The 20,129-nt window shown below is 42.5% G+C and overlaps 1 protein-coding gene across 2 annotated transcripts in view; it reads left to right on the top strand.

Moving 5' to 3' along the window:
* Positions 1–20,129, top strand: part of ADARB1 (adenosine deaminase RNA specific B1) — a 66,168-nt gene that overhangs the window by 423 nt on the left and 45,616 nt on the right. Inside the window, exons 2-3 of one of the 2 annotated variants that reach the window (XM_021532587.3) lie at positions 7,689–7,828; positions 18,317–18,353. The gene's annotated coding sequence lies outside the window, so the exon portion shown is untranslated. The remainder of the gene's footprint in view (positions 1–7,688; positions 7,829–18,316; positions 18,354–20,129) is intronic. The other variant, XM_021532586.3, reaches the window with a different exon arrangement.

Raw genomic sequence — 20,129 nt, 5'->3', positions numbered from 1 at the left:
GGGGGAGCGGAGAATCTGTGTGCGGGGCGCCCGCCGCCGCGGGGGGCGGCGTGACCGCCCTGCCCTTGTGCCGGTGCCCCCGCGCCGCCGCCGGGCTCCTCCGGCCCCGCCGGGTCCGGCCGCCCCCGGCCCCGCCGCCCGCCCTCTGCAGTGGGGAGGCGGCGCGTCCTTGGAGAGCAGCTCGGGCGTGAAACGCGGCTGCACATCCCAGCGCCTTGCCTTCCCGCCTGGATAACCACAGCACAGCCCTTCTCCATCTGTTGCCGTGGCCTCCGGTGGGTTTCGTTGTTCCTTTGGGATTTGGTTGGATTTGTGCTGTGCTGGAGCAAAACTGCAGTCGTGACATCTGTGATTGCGCTTTTAAAAGTCTGGTTTGCTTAAAATAACGAAGATAAAAGGCTTCCAAAGGGAGCCTGTCTGGTGCCTGGGGACACCGCTGGCCTGGGCCACTCCTGCTCCCTGCCCGTCTTCACACGCACAGCTTCACCTCTTCACGGCGCTGCTCACGGCAGAGAGGGCTGCAGAGCGTTCAGGACGCTGCACTCAGGCTGGTGAAACCACAGAATTGATGGACGAGCCACCATCTGCCATGATGGTCCTTGGCCTCGGCTTAAATGTTTTCTTTTTCATTTCTAAATTTTTAGCTACTTTTTCTGGTGGTATATAAAGGAAAAACCAACTTCACGTATTTTTTTAGCATAGATAATATTAAGGTCTCATTTCTTACTGTTTTATATTTTATCTCAGTGGTGTTGACCTTAATGGAGCTGTTGGGATCTCCCAGGCACCCTGCTTACTCTGTGAGTTACTCTGTCACTCTTGAGAGTGAGGTTGTAGCATTGTTCTCGGAGCAGTTTTATGCTGGAGAGTGGCAGCAGGCCAACCTTCCTGGATGCACAAGATGTTTAGAATAATTAGTGATGGAATACCCCTTTAAAATAATTGTTTGGGTTTATTTAGCACTCAGTTGTAGCGATATCCACCTCTAAAAATAGTCAGGCCTCTTTGTAATGAGTCTCGTAGTATAAACAAGTCATATCTTGAATGGCTGTTGTTACTTTTGGGATGTCCGAGATAGATGCCTTTGGGGGTTTTGCCAAATCTTCTTTTTTTATTTCTTCTGCAGTGAGCTATGTTTCTTGGCCCTTACACCGTGCAGTTGTGTGCACTGACCAGAGGCAAGGCTCAGTAACCCTCGCTGTTCAGAGCTGGCACAGAAAAGCTTCCCACTGCTCCTATGACAGCCCAAGGTTGAGCAGTCCTGTTTTTTCATGAAATCCATGCCCAAGTGGAGATGGCTAGCAGTGGGCTCTGCCAGGTGACTGCAGCACCCCTGCTCTGAGGCACTGCCCCCCGTGAATTCAGCACAGAGCCCCGTTCATCTGTGCTCCGACTCCACAGTTTTCCGTCAGACAGGGACAGAGCAGCTTGGGTGTGATCCTGGTTGTGCTAGTCCTTTTTGGGATGCCTTCCAAGTGTCCCAGGGTGCAGCTATGTGAGCACACCATTCCTGCTTTCAGGAGTTAGGAGTGAGGATAGCACGAGGAATTTTCTCACATTTTGCTGGGTGGTTTATCAGAGCATGACGGTTGAGCATTGGCCCAGCCTCTCACGTGCACATGCTTTTTGGGGTTTGTTTTCGGCAGCCAGCGTGCTGGCTGAGGCTTCTCTGTGTTGCTGACATTCAACAGCACTGGCTCCTCAGCTCGAGAGAGAAAAAATAGCCAACTTTTTCAGCAGGAGCAGTGTTTGCTCTGTGAGCACTTGTTTTCTGAGAAGATACTATTGTGCTCAGTGTTGGAAACAGGAGTGTCTCATAGCTTTGATCACACTGCTCACAGACCCCGACCCACTTTTGATACTGCCCCCAGTTATCCAGATTTATCTGCTCAGTTGGAAGTTGAGTTGTATGTGTTTTGAGAGTGGAAATAGAGTTCCATAAGCCCTCAGTGGCAGGCCTCTGGCTTGCTATGAGTACAAAGGTCTTCTGGCGAACTTTTAACTAAATGGGACTTTTTTTCTCTTTTAAAAGCCACCCATGTTTTGGTTTAAGTCAGTAAAGCCTGAATGGCTGGGTTTACTAGTTTGGTTTGGGACTGGGACCAGGTGAGGCTCTGCTACTTCCTAGCAAACCGATGCCTACACTTGGCAAACCCCAGACTGCTGCCTGTGGTTCTTCCCAGTGTCTGGATCAGAGATTCTGGATGGGGACGAGGGGTTCCTGCTGAACAGGGTGATGGCAAACACTGCTGTGAGAGCCCTGGGACAGACCATGAGCATAACGTGCCCTCTCAGCAGCCAGTGTTGTCAGTGTCACCTGTGCCTTGAGGAGGTTTTGGGGCCAGCAGTGGTGGTTGTGCTTCAGGTGGGGAATATTTCCCTTGCTGCAGGGGCTGGGTTAGGTGTTGGTGCCAGGGTGGTTTCAGGTGAAGCTGAAATGGATAACCCATTTCAGCTTGCAGTGAGTGTCTTGTTAGGCTCTTGTGTTTGAAATCATGGTGATGCAGGACCTTGGGGGTCTTTGCTTGGATGCCTGAGAATATCTGGTCTGCTGAAGAGACGCCAGAGCTCTTGCTATTCTTGCAGCTTCTGAAACCAGTAGGTGCTTGGCATGTTTGAAACTCAGGCCATCCAGCTGCTGCAGTGTGGATTTCAGCTTATATTTAAGTACTGAAGATTGAAACTGGGCTGTATTTATCAGTGGATATTGTTATTTATGTATCTTGATTTTAAAGGATATAAAATAGTATATTTTATAGTAGAAATGCTGCCTGATCAAAAAAATCCAAAAAACAAACAAAAAAAAACCTTAGTGAAATGATTATGTAAGCAAGTGAAATGACATTCTAAAGCAAAAGTTTCTTTCCTGTTTGGCGACAGAGTGGCTGGGTTTTTTTTCTCTTTCCTGCTGTTTAACATTTTTAAAATCCTTTTAGTGAATGTTTTTTTGTATGGTAGGTATGAGAAATAGTTGTTTTTGCAATTTAAGTCCTTAAAGAGGTCATCAGGCTGTGGGAGCTAGCAGGAGCCAGATATTAGTATCTGGGGCTGTAGCCTGACCAAAGCAGCAGCACATGAGTGCGTTTAAGCAATAATTAATGTTAAAAAAAAACCCAAAGAAACTCATGTAACTGCTATTACTGTGGGAGCTCAGAGGATGCTCAGTACAGTCATCCTCTTAAGAATGTCTGGTTGCAAAGGGATTTGGGATCTTTTCCTGTTCTCTACCCCTGGGTCTGCTGTGGTGTGTGTCTGTCCCCAAGCCAAGGGACTCCATCTCCTCCAGAAAAGCTGTCGGGGTTACCTTGAGCCTCTGTTCCCAGCAGGAGCGCAGGGCTGAGTCAGTGCTGCCTGCCCAGGGCTGTGACTCAGTGCTGTCCCCTCGAATGCACAGCCAGCCTGCTGCCAGCACAGCCAGGGTGTGCCTGTCACCTCATTCCAGAGCTGTCCTCTGTGAGTATCACCTGGTTACAGGGGTTTGGGAATGCTGGACTGCTTTCCTGAGTTGTGTGTGTTAGTGGAAGTTGATTGTTACTGAGCTTTTTTTCTGTGTGATATTGAGCATCTGGGGAAGTGCCAGGGAGCTCTGAGACAAGAAGCTTCTGTGTACGGGATTATGGTTTTGTCTTTGTGGGTTGTGTTTCTTCTTTACATTTTATTTTAACTTACTTATTTTTTAAATTATTTTTTGAGGTTTATGTGCTTGAAGAGGAAGGGGTGCTTTATTTTTACTTTTGGGAAAGGAAGAAATGTCTTCCCTGATGCTCCAGGGTTAGGTTTCTTTGTGGTTGAAAGCTGTCTATACTTCTGACTCAAGATTGCTTCATAAAAAAATGTCTTTATTGGGAACTCTGACTCTCTTCCTGTGCTTCTACTAAGCTTGATTTCCCATTACCTGGCATCACACTGTTAGTGCCCTTGAGCGAAATTGGTCAACATCTTGAAAAGTCCATCAGATTTGGCAAGAGAGTGGATTTGTCACAGGTAGGTTCCAAGTCGTGTGAGCACAAGAATCTGTGAGGAAGGAAATCTCAGATGAGTGCTCTGCTGACAGAAAAGCTGTTGCTGGAATGCAGATATTATTGGACATCAGAGGAGCTCTGTGGTAGTGAGAGAAACAGGAAATCAAGTTTCATAAGTAGTTCCAGTAAAAGGTAGGTCCTTATTTTCCTAAGTATCCCTTGTTTTCCTGTGTGAAAGCGGAGAGGATTGATTAAGGAACACTCTTGCATCATCATAGGTGATGGAAGAAAACAAAAGATTTGGGTACAGTCCCTCACTCTGCCCCTGGGGGCTGTAGCACAGGGGAGACAGAGCAAAGATTTTTAATTTCCTTATGAAGGCTCTTGCAGTTGTTTGGAATAATGTCCTTTTATAGGTGTAGGAAAGCATTGGGGTCAGGATTTTTCCATGCAGAGTGCTTTTGGCAGAGATGCAAAAGGAAGGGCTGCTCAGCAGAATGCAGAGGAATTTTTGGGTTTAGTTAATTTTAAAGCTATTTTAACAGAATGGAGTTCTTGGACCTAGGTAACATGAAGACTATCCCAAATATCTGAATTTGGAGAAAACATGAAGAATATACTGTATTTTGAATTTAAAGTAGAAATCTTCCTCAGTTGGGGGTTAGTTTGGTGCTGCACGGCAGAAGGTACTTTCTGATTACTTTGCTGCCTGGTGCTTTTGTTATTATGGTACTTTAAAAGTTGCATAAACAATTTTATGATGGGCCTCGGGTAAAATTCTGTGTGAATACTATACTAATGTTAATTTGTCTTTGTTCCAAATTCAATTTACCAGTGGCTCCTCCTTTTTGCTATTAATTTTGTTGTATCAACTCTGAAAAGAGCTGTTTAAAATTTGATCAAAAAGAGAAGAAGCATGTATGCTAAGTACTAGTTTCTTTCACTTGTCATGTGTAATGTGAATATGAAGTTTTTACATAGGACTTGTGAGGCAGTCTCAATCAGGAGTACTTTTATTTTCTCATTCAGTCTGTGTAGGTTTTGAGATTTGCTGAGATAGTTAATGCTTGCCTCTGCCATTCTGAAGGGCTTCTCCTGAAAGTGTTCAATGTTAAAATGAGGTTAATTTTGATTTAGGTTGATTTACTCAGCACTTCAACTTTATTAGCAAATGAGCCTCTAAGGTTTCACTGCCTTTTTCCTTGCTTAGTTATGCTCTAATATTTGTGCACTGTCTACTGGAAAGCTATTAGAGGGGAAAAATACCTTTGACTTTCTTCAGATGCAGATTTTATAAAACCATGTTTACAGAGATCATTCTGTATCAAAGTGTGATTTAATTTTTCACCTCAAACACTGAGCACAGATACCGAATATTTAATAAAACATCTCTAAAACTGGCTCCCAGTAAGGTCATAGTAGGATCTCTAATTAAAACATTCTGATCAAAACTGGACTAAGATAACGCATTTTAATGCTGCTTTTGGCCTTAGAGTTGCCATATTTTTCACAGCTAAAGGATCAGTGCTGGCATATTTAAAGATCTGAAAAAATGAGAAGAATTCATATAAGCTGATGGCTGAACTGTGCTTTGTTTGGGAGAAACTTGTAATAAAGCTGGCTCTGTGAGGGAACCAGGGTTATATCCCTCCTCCACTGCCCAGGTTTTAAGGGTTGCTGTTGATATGCACAAGTAGCTCATTCTGGGAGATCAAAGGAGGAGGAGATAAGTTCTTTTGTTGGGTGCTTACTCACTTTTATAACCCTGATAGCCTTTGGTCAAGTTTATGCCTGGAAAGCACGTTATAGCACGGGTGTTTTCCACAATGTGGAAATTACCAAGGTGTATTAAGTAGGGAGTGATCTCCTTTGCCATAGCTTCTGAGTCTGGATACTGACTCTGTGCAGGTTTGCAGCCCCTTGGACCCGTTGTCTGTGGAGTCTGCACAAAGTCTGGGTGTTCACAAGTGTGGAGCCACCAGCAACTGCAGAATCATTATTCTCTGTTAAACCAGAGTTATCTTTTCCAGCTGGACTAGAGCATGTTCCTGGCTTTTTCCTGTAAGCTTTTCAGAGCAGCTGTGTGGCATGATACTTGTAGTTTCTCAACCATGGTGGCTTTGATGTCTTCTCTAGATGTGTGGACTCTCTCTTGGTTTAGGAGCACTTTTACAGCCAGGAAAGCCATCCTTCCAGTGCTGGCAACAGATAGGCTTTCCTGGGATTTAATGTGTATTATACAGACCTTCTTGTAGTGGTATTTTTACAGATGCTTTTTATCTCCCGCCGCTCACCAGTGCCAAGTGGTGTTCTGCAGTTTGATGTCATGTGATACTGTGTTTTGATAACAAAGAGGAGCTGGAAATTAATGCTTAACTCAAACCAGTGATCCTGGCAGTTGCAGCTTGGGTGTGTATGCCAGTGTTTTAATTGGAGTTGAGAACATGCTTCTGTGCCTACAAAAACATGTAGCTGTGGCACACAGGGACATGGCTTAGTGGTGGACCTGGTTAGACTCAATGGTCTTTGAGGTTTCTTTCCAGACTTGATGATTCCATGATTCTGTGACAATCCTGCATGTCTCCACCTCTGTGCTTGAGGTGGGACAGCTTGCACAGGCTCCCTTTGGAGGAGGGTGAGTGCAGAGGCAGAGTGCAGGGGCATGCCCACTGCCTCTGTGATTGGATTGTGCTTCTGTTGCTAATGACTGTTCAGAGTTTGATTAATAAGAAGCTAAATCGGGACCCTTCACTGAATTAGCAGCTCTCAAGAACATGAGACAGAAAAGCACAGCTAATGCAAGAGAAAGCAGCAAGGTCTGCTTGGGAGAGTATGCCTGTGCTTTTGGCAAAGTACTGCCAACGGGGTGCAGTCTCCCAGAAAAGCTTTTGTGAAAGTGGAGAAAATCCTGTCTTCATTCCATAATCTACCACACATGTTGGAATTGGTGGGAGCTCAAGCCCAGTAGCTCCTCCCTCTATTTCAGGAGGACTGTCAGGTCCTTCCATCAAATCCACAAAGTCTGTTTTTTCTCATGTCTTTGAAACTCTTGCAAAAATCTGTTATGTTAGATGCAACTCTGCTGTTTTCCATGAGGATGATAATGAGTTGGGAAAGCTTCCCAACTGGTGGAAAGGGTGTTTTAGTCTGGAAACCTTTGGGTAGTTTGTCCCTGTTTGATGTTTTTCTATCCTAGTTGATTTCCCCAAATCTCAGTGCTGACAAATATGGATAGTGAGTACTGCTGTAGCTCTGTTGAATTTTTCCCCTGGTGCAGCCTAGTTTATCTTCTTTTATCCCCTGAAAGCTATTCTTAGTAAGTGGTTGTTTTTCTTGAATTAAATGAGTGAATAATCACTATTTCATTCACTGTCCTTACATATGTTTAAATATAGTATTAACCTAATCTTCTTATATGCTTTTCCTTCTGCTGCTCCTGAGTTCCTAAAGGAATCAGGTTCACTATTAGTAAGATCTATGAATGAACTTGCCTGGAAACGAAATACTTCTTTTGACTTTGGCTTGTGTTTGTTGCCAAGATGGTAATTTATTCATATATTTGGACAGCAGCATCATTCTTCATGCACGTAACTTCTGTGCTGTCAAGAGAACTTCTTCTGCTTACAGATTCCTCAGATACAGTCTGTGAGATGGTTTTGGTTTTTTCCTTCCTGCTTGGAAGGAAAAAGGATTGTTTGGTGGTAAGCCTTTGGTTTTCCATTTTAGGAAGGCGGGAGGAAGGGAGCTCTCCGTGGTACCGGGCGGGGCCGCGGCCGCCGGGCTGCGGGCGCTTGCTGCCGCCGGACGGACGGACGGACGGAGGCTCGTCCTGCCCTCCTCGTCCCCCCACATCCCTGTTACGTAAGGTACTATAGCAATTATATTTCATAGAGTTAAAAAATATTAGTATGTATTTTATATATCTATATATATATAAGCAATTTCAGTAAATGTACCCAGTGTTCCTATAACCCTGTAGTTTTGTTTTTTTTTTTTCTCTACATCACTGTGTTTCCAATCACAATGCCTAGCTGGCTTTTTTTTTTTTTGTGGCCCGGGTAATACCCCATGCTACTGGATAGTATTCCCAACCCCACTTCTTATTTTCCATCTCCTTTGTCCTCCTTGTGTGGTTTTGCTCAGACAGGTTTCAGTCAGCAGCTCAGCTGATGCTGGGCCATGACACTTTTGTGGCCAATTGCCCAGCCCGATTGTGAACACCCATAGCTTCTCTCAGCATCTGGGATGCCCTTGCTGGCTTTCAGCCTTTTTCAAGTTCAGGGTTCATAGTGTTAGAAGGAAGCCACAAGGATTATTGAGTCTGGCTCCTGGCCCTGCAAGGGACAAGAGCTGTGGCTTGTTCTCCTTTCAATATGCTCTTTCTTCAGTCCTTTGTTCAATAGATTTGCTTTCTTTTAAAGTTTGCTTTCCAGACTTAAGCGAGGTTCCCAGATAGCTGTGAGAACATTTTCTAAATAAGTGCTCCTGATGGCTTTCAGTGAATGTGGAAGGAACTAGAAGTACATTTGATTATTGTAATAAAAGCTCTGTTGAGGAATAGGGCTATTGACTATTCCTCTTTTGCCAGAGTATCACCTGATTTGTAGGACAGCTTAGATGAAGCAGGATGCTTTTAAAGCTAAAGAAAAATAGCCAATATTTTGAAAGTCATAGCTTTTACAATGCTTTGGTAGAAAGTAGGGAAATGAATTTTTCTTCTGGTAGCTTTCAGTGTAGCAGAGCTCCTCAGCATTATTTATGGCTTTGGCTTGGGTGTTTTTACATCTTCCTGGGTCGCAGACCTTCCTTGCTGTCTTCTGATGTTTTCTTGCCTAGGTTTGGGATGTTGCTGTAGTCCAAATTGGATGTAAATTGTAAAAATACAAAATAATCCAAAGATTGTATTGAGTATTTTTACATCCAGTTATACTTAAAATGCATACAAATACCTCTTGATCCAGCAGTTGTCCTGGCAGCATTGTTAGTGTATACTACTTCAATATGTGTGCAGTGAGGTAGTTTTGAGAAAATGACTTTTGGATCTATCTTAGGAGGCTGCTGATTTCACCTCCCAGAGCTAAGACTTGGTTTCTTGTAAAGTGCATGTTCACAGTGCATAGGTTATCCTTGAGAGAACAGCCAAATGCCTGTATTTCTGAATCAGTAGCTGCTTCTTTACTTCACAGAAAATGCATGCAGTGTGTGCATATATTAAAAATACATGCATATGTATAATATTTTATCTTCGGTACTTTGTCCAGAAGAGAAACTTCAGTCTAAAAATAACTACAGTAAAAGGTCAGTAAAGTAGGCTCATAATCCAAATTCCACTCAGCATGGAGTTTTTTTGGCATATGAACTGATAGACTCTCTGCTTTTGTGGCTGAGATCTCTTAAGTATTCTTGATGGCATTAAATGGCTTTCTCTCTGTGGTTTTGTTGTCCTGAACCTGAAGCAAATGTTATGTCTTGAGTTATTTGCTCCCCTGGGTTGGTGTGCCAGGGTATTGGGGATTTTCCATCCTCTTGCCTGGAGCAGGTACACCACAGTCTGTGCAGAAGCAGTGCTGGTCTCCTTGGTAATCTGCTGCTGTTTTAAAATCTTGGGAACCTCTGGTGAGGTCATCCTTGGACCTTATGCCTGTGCTACTGTAGGTGTTGGGAGCAGCAGAGACAGAGGAAGGATGTGGTGGTGGTCCAGGTGTGTGTGTGCCCTGTGAGATGGGGGAATAGCAGCAGGCATCTTGGGTGGCTCCACGTTTGCCTGGAGTGGAACTACAACTGAGCAGGGAAGACTCACCTCTCCTGGTGTCCAGCAAAATCACAGGCAAGTAATTTCTTCAGTCCTTCACCCATGTCCCAGGTGAAGGCTGGTGTCTCTTGGGTTTGTCATCCTTTCTCCTGAGCTCCTGGCTGCTTGGTAGTGGGTGCTGCCTGGCAGCTGCCTGCCTGTGGCACACGTGGAAGGCTGGCAGCTCTGCCCGTCTCCTGGGGCCACCCGGATGTGCTTCCTGGAGGGTTGTAGAAGGGTAGATGTGCTTGGGTCTAATCCAGTGTACTTGCTCTGCCAACATCTGCAGCATGTGTCACTTCTGCCTGAAAAGCACAGACTACTTTTTGCCTTTGATTCTGTACAGTGCTCCCTTCCAGGACTGGTAATTATTTCCCTTTTTCCGTTTCCCCCTTTATTTGTACAGTCAGACTCTGATTTGTTCTCAACTGAGCAGCTCTTTAGGGTACTTCTCTCAGGCTCCCTGAGCCATTTATCACCCTGTAGTGCTTCTCTGTTTGCCTTCTGCTTTGATGTGATGCTGATTTGCAAAGTTGGGCAGGGTTGTGTATGCACAGACTAACCAGAGAAGCTGTGGCTGCCCCATTCCTGGACATGTTCAAGACCAGGTTGGACAGGGCTTGGAGCAACCTGGGATAGTGGAAGGTGTCCTTTCCCATGGTAGGATTTGGAATGAGATGAGCTCTAAGGTCCCTTCCAACCCACACCAGTCTGGGATTCTATGATCTGGAACTTTCATCACTTATTCATTAATTCTTGCCCTCTAAATAGTTTCAGGTTTATCTTGCTGGGAGATTCTTTGGGATTATTTTGTGTAAATAACTTAGTAGATAAAGTAAGTGTAAGTATTTCAACTCCGATTTGTCTTATTTTCTTTGGCTATCAGGAACAACTTTAATACTCAGCTTTTCAGATAACCTAACATCATTTGTTATTTATTAATTTTTATCTGAACTCAAAAAGGCTAATAAAAATTAATGTATGAGTTACTTCCCAACATCTCAGCCCTTGGGAGGAACACATTAAAACTGTCTGATGTAGTCTTGAGTCACTGTCTTGATGCACTTACAAGTTTGGTCCATTTCCCTTCTGATGTGGTTTTTGTTCAAGGGGGGCTTTATTGCTCCCTTACAATAGGTTGTAGCCAGATTGGGATACATTTCTTCTCTAAGACAGCACAACAAAGGTGACAAGACCAGAGGAAATGGCCTCAAGTTGTACCAGAGCACATTTAGATTGACTAGTAGGAAAAATTCCTTCGCTGGAAGGGTGGCCAGGCACTGGCACAGACTGCCCACAGCAGTGGTGCAGTTACCATCCCTGGAAGTGTTCAAAAGGTGTGCAGATGTGGCACCTGGGAGCATGATTCAGTTGTGAATGTGAAGATGCTGTCTTAAGAGCTGAACTCAATGACCTTAGAGGTATTTTCCAGCTTTTGAGATTCTGTGATTCCATGTGTGAGTAATGTAGACCACAGGTCCTGACCTGTGCCTTGTCATGCCAGCATCTTCCCTCTCTCTCACTCTTCTCCTGCCCTATCCAAAATCTTCTGGGTGTTTTCCTTGCTTGTCTTGTCAAACTCTGGGGTGTATTACAGTTTCTTGAATATGAAGGTGGTAAGTCCCATTTCTGCACAATGTGGCTGAAAAATGTCTAATATTCTGTGATGGCAAACACTCTGCCCACACACCCGAGCGGTAATGGCAGTCAGATTTTACACCGTAAGTGTGGTTGGTGATGTTTTGTTTTGTTTTGGTTTTTTTTTTTTTTTGTTTGGTTTTTCTGTTTTTTTTTTTTTTTGTTTCTTTAACATACAGTAACTTGATGTTGAATAACTTGAGGAACTGCTCTGAAAGAAGCAGTTTGAGTCAGTCTTGTTATAGAGATCCTGAGAGCCAGTTGCAGGTCAGATCCTGAGGAAGGCTTCCAGGATCCCAGAAGACTGGCGGGAAGTCAAGGTGTATCAAAAGTTAGCTTGAAGTTCTTCAAATCTGCTCATATTTTAGTAGGAGAAAAGCAGAAATGTGCTTGTAAAAGTGAAATGTAACACTTCCATGTTCTCAGAAGTCCACCAGCTTGTTCTTCCTAAAACCTTGTAGGGATGAGACAGATGTGAAAATCCTGGAAGTCACCACTGTGGAAATGCAGACTGTCAGTGAGACTTGATCACAAACATGGGGTGCTTCTAGTTTAGCTTGCTGCTGCCATGCTCTCTCTCTGGGACAGCCTCAAGGTGGGCCTGTGTGGAGAAGAAAACTCAGTTCAAGATGCTGCCACTGGTTTTTTGGGTCCCTGCTGTACTGGACACTTGATGTTTTTTCCTTGTCCGGTGTGATGGGGTGAGAGCCACCACGTGCTCAGAGTCCTTGCTGTGGTCTGGTTCCATCCCTGCATCGCTCCTCTGCAGTCTCCAGCTCTGCCCAGTGCACAAAATTAATATCAATAGAGAAGCAGCAAGAAAACAACTGACCTGGAAATATGTTTTCCAGCAAACCCAACCCTTTGTTGGGAAAACAGCGTGATTCAGGTTTATTTCACAGCCTTTTAACTTCTCTGTGCATGGAGTTCCTGTTAGGTGCAAGTTAAAGCTAAAGGAATAAAGAGCTCTAAAGCTCTTCCATGTTACATGTATAACATATATTAAAAAAAATATATTAAGCCTGGTAAAAAGGCTGTTGGTGGTGCACTTGTGCAATCCATGATTTTTGTTTTCACCTGATGTAGTTTGTGCTTTCTGGCATTTTGTGCCCAGCAGATGCAGTTTGTGCTGTATCTCCCAAGGGGGCAGCTATTGGTGAGCTGCAGGCTGCTGGAGAATGGTTGGCATTGAGAGTCAAAGGATAAGCCCAAAATTCCCCCTCTGTCCTCATGGGACTCCACCTGGAGTGCTGTGTCCAGGTTTGGGGTCCTCAGCACAAGAAAGACGTGGGCCTGTTAGAGTGGGTCCATGGGAGGCCTTGGAGGTGCTCCAAGGCTGGAGCCCCTGCTCTGGAGACAGGCTGGGAGAGCTGGGGTGTTCACCTGGAGGAGAGAAGACTTTAGGGGCACCTTAGAGGCCCTTCCAGTGCCTGAAGGAGCTCCAAGAGAGCTGGAGGGACTTTGGACAAGGGCCTGGAGTGAAGGAGAAGGAATGGTTTCCCATTGACAAAGGGCAGCATTAGATGGGATATTGGGAAGAAATTCTTGGCTTTGAGGGTGGAGAGGCCCTGATACAGGTCACCCAGAGAAACTGTGGCTGTCCCATCCCTGAAGTATCCAAGGCCACGTTGGACAGAGCTTGGAGTAGTCTGGGATATTGGAAGGTGTCCCTGCACTGGAAAATGTCTCTTACTGGTGGCAGGGGCTGGAACAAGATGGTCTTTAAGATCCCTTCCAACCCAAACCATTCTGACACCGTGTGAAATGTGCACAATCAGTGACTGTATTAAGCCTTGTACATGTTTCCAGCTTGTACATTTTACCTTGGTGAACTCTTTCTACTGAAGTCACAGCACCCTCTTTTACTTTCTATCTCATCTCAGGGCAATACTGCAGTCAAGTTGCCTTTCACCACCAAAACTGAATAAATTGGTTGTCTGGATATGTCTTTGCCTCTTGGATCTTTTCAGCCGGGGAGGGTGGTTTAAATATCTGTCACGACGTCACTTGTCCTCTGTCAGGTGCTGAGAGATAGCACATGGCCTCTCAGTGTTCTGCTTTTAAATCTAGGGATAAATCACATTGGTTCTTGAGGCTGTAGGCATGGTCTGGGAGCCCCCAGTGAAGGGTGTATCACATTAGGTATGGCTTAGCATGCACACTTCTTCCCACCATTGCTAATTCCCAGTCTGTCTCCCAGCTTGTCAGCAATCTCTTGTTACACCAGGAGGCTGGAGGCAGTGGCACAGCCATCCCAACCTGTTTTAAAGGCAGAGGTCTGGGAATAAAGTGCCTTGTTCGGACACTCCTGAAGCAATAAACTTTATTTAAGGACTATGGAGAGTGACTTCCCAGGTACCAGCCAGATAAGATACTTACACATCCTTAATGCACAACATAATACGCACACATCCTTAATGCACAACATAATCTCATGGCTTTGAACACTGTTAAACTGAGTGATAATTATTTGGCATCTTTTATTAAACATTGATTTCTGAGGCATTTTTCTGAAGACTGATGCTAAGTACAAAGTGTTCACATGCATCTAATCTTTGCCCTAGGGTGGGAATAAGACTGAAAATAATCAAGTCTGCCTTGTTGTGAAGGCTGGAAAATATTGTTGCTGTTCAAAGGAGGAAAGATTTGCATTCCTCTAGTAGGTACTGAACATACAAGCTTGAAGGAATTTTTACAGTTTTTTTTATTTTTTTTTAAATGTGTTAAGCTGAAAACTCTGATCACTGTAGCATTGAGAAGAACTTTCAGCAGTTTTACCAAGTTGGTGCAGCAACATCTGCTTCAAAGTGGGACATCTTCCAGTGTTGGACTTAGTGTGGTGGGATGTGTGGGTTGTCCTGTCTCTGCTTCTCCTGTAGCCTAAATTCTTGTCCACAATTTGTCTGTAGTAAAAAATAACTTATTTTTCTTTTTAGCTGTTGTCTAAAAACTACTAATACCAAACAGAGAAATTACAACTTCTTGAATTCTGTTGCCTTGTAAAAGCTGCTGCTTAGTCTGGAGGTTGCACTGTTGGACTGCTTGGGTTTGACTAATGTTTAAAGCAGCTAAATGAGTAATGTAAACATTTAAACACTAGCTATAGTGAAAACATCAACAACAAGATTAAAGCCTAAGCTCCCCTGAAGACATTGAAGGTAATTTTGCTGATGTTAATGATTCCTTTGGCTTCAATCACGTTCTCTTCTAAGGTAACAGCTCTTATACATGGGATCATCCTGTGAAAAGAGGAGTAGCATTAAACCCTTTGATTTTAAAATAATGTTGTTTCAGTATCAACATTTATTCTTGAGGCTTTAGGATGCCAAATGTACTAGTACACCTGTGAATATTATTTTTCAAACATAGGAGATGGCAAAATTAAAAGTGAGAAGTGAGGAGTTTCTTGCTGATACTATGCAAATATATGGAACTACTTTTTGGTGAGAGAATATTTGAAAAATACTTTGCTGTGTTTCTTCTTTAATATTTTTTTGATAATTGTGTGTTTTAGAATAAATGATGAACATACTTTTGTTGGTTTGCTGCAGTAAAAGCTTGGATAATACTTGATGGAGTAGCATTCTCTTTTTTTATTTTATCCATGGATTCCTGTTGCTTAATAGCTGCTGAATTTTCATAGCTTTTGAAGTTTCAGTGTCTTGTGTACCTGCTTGTAAGTTCCAAAAGAGTTTGTTTTATATCAAGGGAAGAAGAAACATTTGATGGCTTATATCATGTATAAACTGTACTTCTTTTTCCAATTGCAGCATGTATGTCCTTTTTTTTCTAAACTTCTTTTTTCATGGTGGTGCTCAGTTCCTAGTCTTTCTTAATGTACTTTAGAATTTTAAATGAGCAGTTCAAAGGGGCTGTAGTGTGGGTTGTATTTGGGCTATTATTCTTTTAAATCGTTGATAAACTGAAGTACATCATAAATGTCAAATTGTTTCTTCATATTTAGTTGGAAAATGTTTTCAGAGGAAAACCCGGTTCTGTAGTTGTGCTGCTGAACTGCATTTATAGTTTATGGTGGAGACTCATGACTTGGTGTATGAAAAAACATGTCATGTCACAATCACAGAATATCCTGACTTGGAAGGAACCCACAAGGATCAAGGAGTCTGACTGCTGGCCCTGCACAGGACACCCCCAGAATCCCACTACATGCCTGAGAGCGCTGTCCAAACACTTCCTGAACTCATGTCTTTTACTGCAGCCTCACACTATTGCTTTCTGGGATCAGGAACAAAGTCTTGCTTCAAGACATCTCTTCCTCACATTCCCTGAGTGAATTTACACTGGCAGACAGTGAGAGGGTAAGGGGAATGGTTTAAAACTAAGAGAGGAGAGATTTAGGTTAGGTGTTAGGAGGAAATTCTTCCTTGTGAGTGTGCGGAGGCCCTGGCACAGCCTGCCCAGAGAAGCTGTGGCTGCCCCATCCCTGGAAGTGTCCCAGGCCAGGTTGGATGTGGCTTGAAGGATCCTGGACTAGTGGAAGGTGTCCCTACCCATGGCATGACACTATTGAGATGAGGGCCCTTCCAACCCAAACTGTTCTACACTAGATTTAACAGACCTGTGGTTTTTGTCATGAATCAGCAGTTGAAATGCCTTGACTGATTTAATTTTCTTTTTCAACATGTGAGAAGTAAATTAAATAGGAAAGTAAATACAGAAAGTTTGGAAGTGATGGGTTTTTTTATCCTGACCATAGAGCTGGTGCTGAGTGATGAGTGCCTCTAGGTTGCTGCCTTGTGTTTGGGTAATTTTTGCAGGTTTATGTCTCTCAGATGTCTGTTTTGATTCTCATTGCCTTGAAATATTTTCAGCTAATCTTTAAAAAGTTAATATTTTAAGATATTCCTAAGTGGCCAACATGTTGTGTTCTTCAGATAATTTTCAAGTATCCTTTGCTACCCTGGGAGAAATCATGGACATGTTTCTGAACTTTTTAGAGTAAATTAAGTCACTAGTAAGGGAAAAGAGTTGGTTTATTGGTATTTTTTTTGCAAGGTAGCAATATGGAAATGCTGTGGCAAAGGGCTGTGGCTTCTCCTAGAGGAGCCTCTTCTGGCAGGCTCTCCCTGCAGAAGGTATTGGGGAAGCATGTAATGACTTGAACAAGCCCCAAAAGAGCCATTTGCCACTGGACAGAGCCAGGTAGGACATGCTGAAGATCAGAGCCTTGTTCCTGGCTTTTATAACATAGTAGTTTTTCCTTTCCTTTTCTATTTAGTTTTCACTGGTTTAAGGTGTTACAAGTCTCAGTTTTAACTCCACCTGTTTTTACTGCTTACAGTATAACAAAAATAGTTATTAAGGTAAGCTTTTTTTCCTAACTCTTAACCCTGGCTGGTTCTTTCTCTGTAAAACTCACTGCGGCTGTCAATATGTAAGGACTTTTGCTATTCAGTGGTAAAGTTAAAATCTCAATTTTCATGGACTGTTTTTAGTTTGTTAAGGAATTACTGACTGCAGTAATGTTGTGTATGAGGAAGATAATGCGAAAGCTAAATTAACTTAAGGATATACTAATATAAAAACTTAGTTAAAAACTATTAGCAGTGTGTTTTCTCAGGATTAATTTGTAACTTAAAGCAACACTCACATAGGAAGGGAATTTATCAAAACCTTGTTTTTAAAGCACATTTTTGGTGGTTATTGTCACAAATTATGGAATTTCACGCCATATCTAATTTATAGCTCATTTTCAAAGAGTTTGGAAGTTTATATTGTGGATATGGGAACACTAGGTTGGGACTTTGACTCTGAACTCAGTATTCTGGGCATTTTTCCTGCTTTATGCTAAGACCAATGTAGTATTTACATTGATATTTTTATTTTTATTGGAAAATGCCACTATGAAGTGTTGAAACTGAAACGTCCTAAAAGCTGGGATCAAATCAATGCAACATGCTAGTTTATAGACTTCAAATATTATGTCAGATCCCTTTTTGACCAAACTAGTTTCAGAGATGTGCAGGCATCGGGTTGTGTTGTGTAGCTGTGCTGTGTGTAACGTGAATTCAGTGCAGGTTTCTGCAGGGTACCAGCACCCTCTCGTGGGCTATGTGATTGTGATTTGGGAACTGTTTTAGAATAGTCTTATCTTCACACTGGCAAGGCCCCATCAGTATTTTTGTAGAACTAGGAGGTTGTCTGTTAAATTAAAGCTGTCTGTTCCTGGTCCAACTGTTGTGCTTACTCATGGAAAAAAAACCTGCTCACAGCATCCCCATTATCCTGCATCCTCCTTAGAATCAGAATCACAATTATTTGAGTTGGAAGAGACCTTAAGAATAGGGTCTTAAGAATGTGTTTTACCCTATATCTGCCAGTTGTTTTCCACCCCACTGCTGGTAGTTGAGGGATTTTCCTCTTTTGCAGGAGAATGCAGTCTGATGTCAGTGGCATCAAGAAAATGGTGTTTGGAAAGGGGGTTGTTGCATGAGGGGCCTTTCATATGGATTAAAATCACTCCCTAAAAGTAAAAACTGAAGCTCTAAATTAAAAAAAAATCTTAACAAGATGAGAACTGTGGATTTGCTTTCAAGTTGGCTGTGATAGCACAGATGTTTATATCAGTTTTACACCATTATTACCACATTTTTGCTGAACCTCTCTCCTAGAAGGTACAGAGATTGCAAATTGGTTCTGCTACATAACTGCTTGTACCTTAGGAATGTTTCATCTGAAACAGTATTAGGCATCCTGAGTCTTGATTTCTTTTCTTAATTTCTTTTTGTCCAGAATGTCTTTGTTAGGGTAACAAAAGACTTGGCTCTGGGCCTGTGTATCTGTAATATGGACTATTTATTTTTAGACAGCCAGAAATGTGTCCCTTTTAAGGTCAGGGGTTGCTATTTGTAATGCACAAAATTTTAACGAGCCAAGCAATTGACTGGATTTTCTCTTCTTGCAGGTTGCAGAATCAGCATGTGTCTCCAATAGTTAAAAAGGTAAGCACACTGCATTTGTAACCATGGAGCAGGATTCTCTGTTTTCTGATTGATTCATTTAGCTCATAGCTTGGAGGAGGGGAAACTTCATCTTAATGTACTTGAAACACTTATTTAGTACTTTTGTTTTATCTTTTACTTTTATTTATGTTTGGACTTTGAATCCCTTCAAAATTATTGGATCAGCAGCTTGAAAATACAGACGATATTGGTTTACAAGTTGATGTTACAAAAAGTTGGTTACCCTTCTGGGTGTAAATTTGTACCTAATGCATATTAACAAAGTAAATAAGCAGAACTGGCATGTAAGACATGAGAGTTTGCAAAGTGTTTGAGCAAAGCTTAATAACTGATTTTGGTGGGAAAAGAAGAAATAAGACCAAATTGTAAGTCTGCCTCCTAATCCAAATCATCATCATACCTCTATGACTGTTTTTTTTTTTTTATATAAAACATTTTCAAGAGATCTGAATTTCTTTTTATCTCCTTCAAAACTATTTTAGATTTTTCTTCCAATTAGCAATTATTTTCCTTAGCACTGGATAGCTGTATCAATTATCTTTTAAATTATGTTGAAAATACTAATATTTACTGCGAGGTCCAGGCTCCTCAGTTTTCCTCTCTGAATAGTTACCACTTTTGCCTTGGTAGCACATCATAAATGCATTTCTGACAGTTACAGATAATTGATGAGTCCTTCAGAAAAAAAAATATGTTAAATTGAGATGTTCAGTCCTAACAGTAACCTGGTAAGAAGGTTAGAGACAAAGGAATACATCTGCAAACATCTTAAGTTATTTCTAATTGGGAGCAGAGCTCTAGACTTCCTTGGTCAAGAGAATAATAGATGCACCCTCAATTATTTCTGTAACAGCAGATGGTGCTGTTGGAATGAATTTAATCACCTGAGGAAGAGCCTCCAAGCTGACCAGTAAACTCCAGTATGAGGTTTATATCAGAGCTCTTGGGGTTCCCAGTATGCAGCCAACAGCTCTGGATCTGGAATTTGTGCAGAGCAGCTTCTCAGGCTGTAGTTTAGCTCCTACTAATTCTAGCAGTTGATGCTGATCTATATTCGTTCTTGCTGAAGTACACAAAACTAAAAGGAAAACTGCTGTTGGCCTGTAATATTGTCCTTGTGCTTGAAAAATACCTAGCTTGCTTGTGGGAGCAAAAAAATTGAAAAATCTTTACAAGCACTTCAAAAACACAGTGTATGAGTATTTCTTTAAGAGTATGTAAAGTAAGCTGATAATGGGGGCCAAATCTATAAGTAAATTGAGATTCTCAAGGATGTTTTGGTGCATGGAGATTTTCACATGATAGCTATTAAAAATTTATCATATGATAGGTGATGTATGTCAGTATGCTTTTTATCTATGTAAAATAGGGACTGCAGCATGGCCTCGAGCTTCCTGCTGCCAGGGAACCTGATGAGAAGGGACTAGAGATGCCACAGCTGCAGGGTCTCTAAATTGGGCTCACAAATCCTTCATCACAAAACTCCATCTATCACAAGTCATAAATCCATGGAATAATAGGCTTTGTTCCACTGGGCTAGGTGGCAGAGAGGAGAATTGAGGAGATGCTGAACTTTTCCATTAGTCTTGCTTTGTTGCTTCTGATCTCACCTGGGTTAGTTTACCTCTGGGGTTTGGGTGCAATATGCTTGAGTTGTTTAGTGTCTCTGCATTCCTGGTTCAGGGATGCAGGTGAAATGGGAGTACTGGAGATGGGTAGGTCCCAAATTCCACCTGGGAACTGCTTTTTCTTTAG

Source organism: Lonchura striata, chromosome 8 (assembly GCF_046129695.1).
Source record: "Lonchura striata isolate bLonStr1 chromosome 8, bLonStr1.mat, whole genome shotgun sequence".
NCBI lineage: Eukaryota > Metazoa > Chordata > Aves > Passeriformes > Estrildidae > Lonchura > Lonchura striata.
Note: the sequence above shows the minus strand (reverse complement) of the source record. Positions and strands in the feature narration are given on the sequence as shown.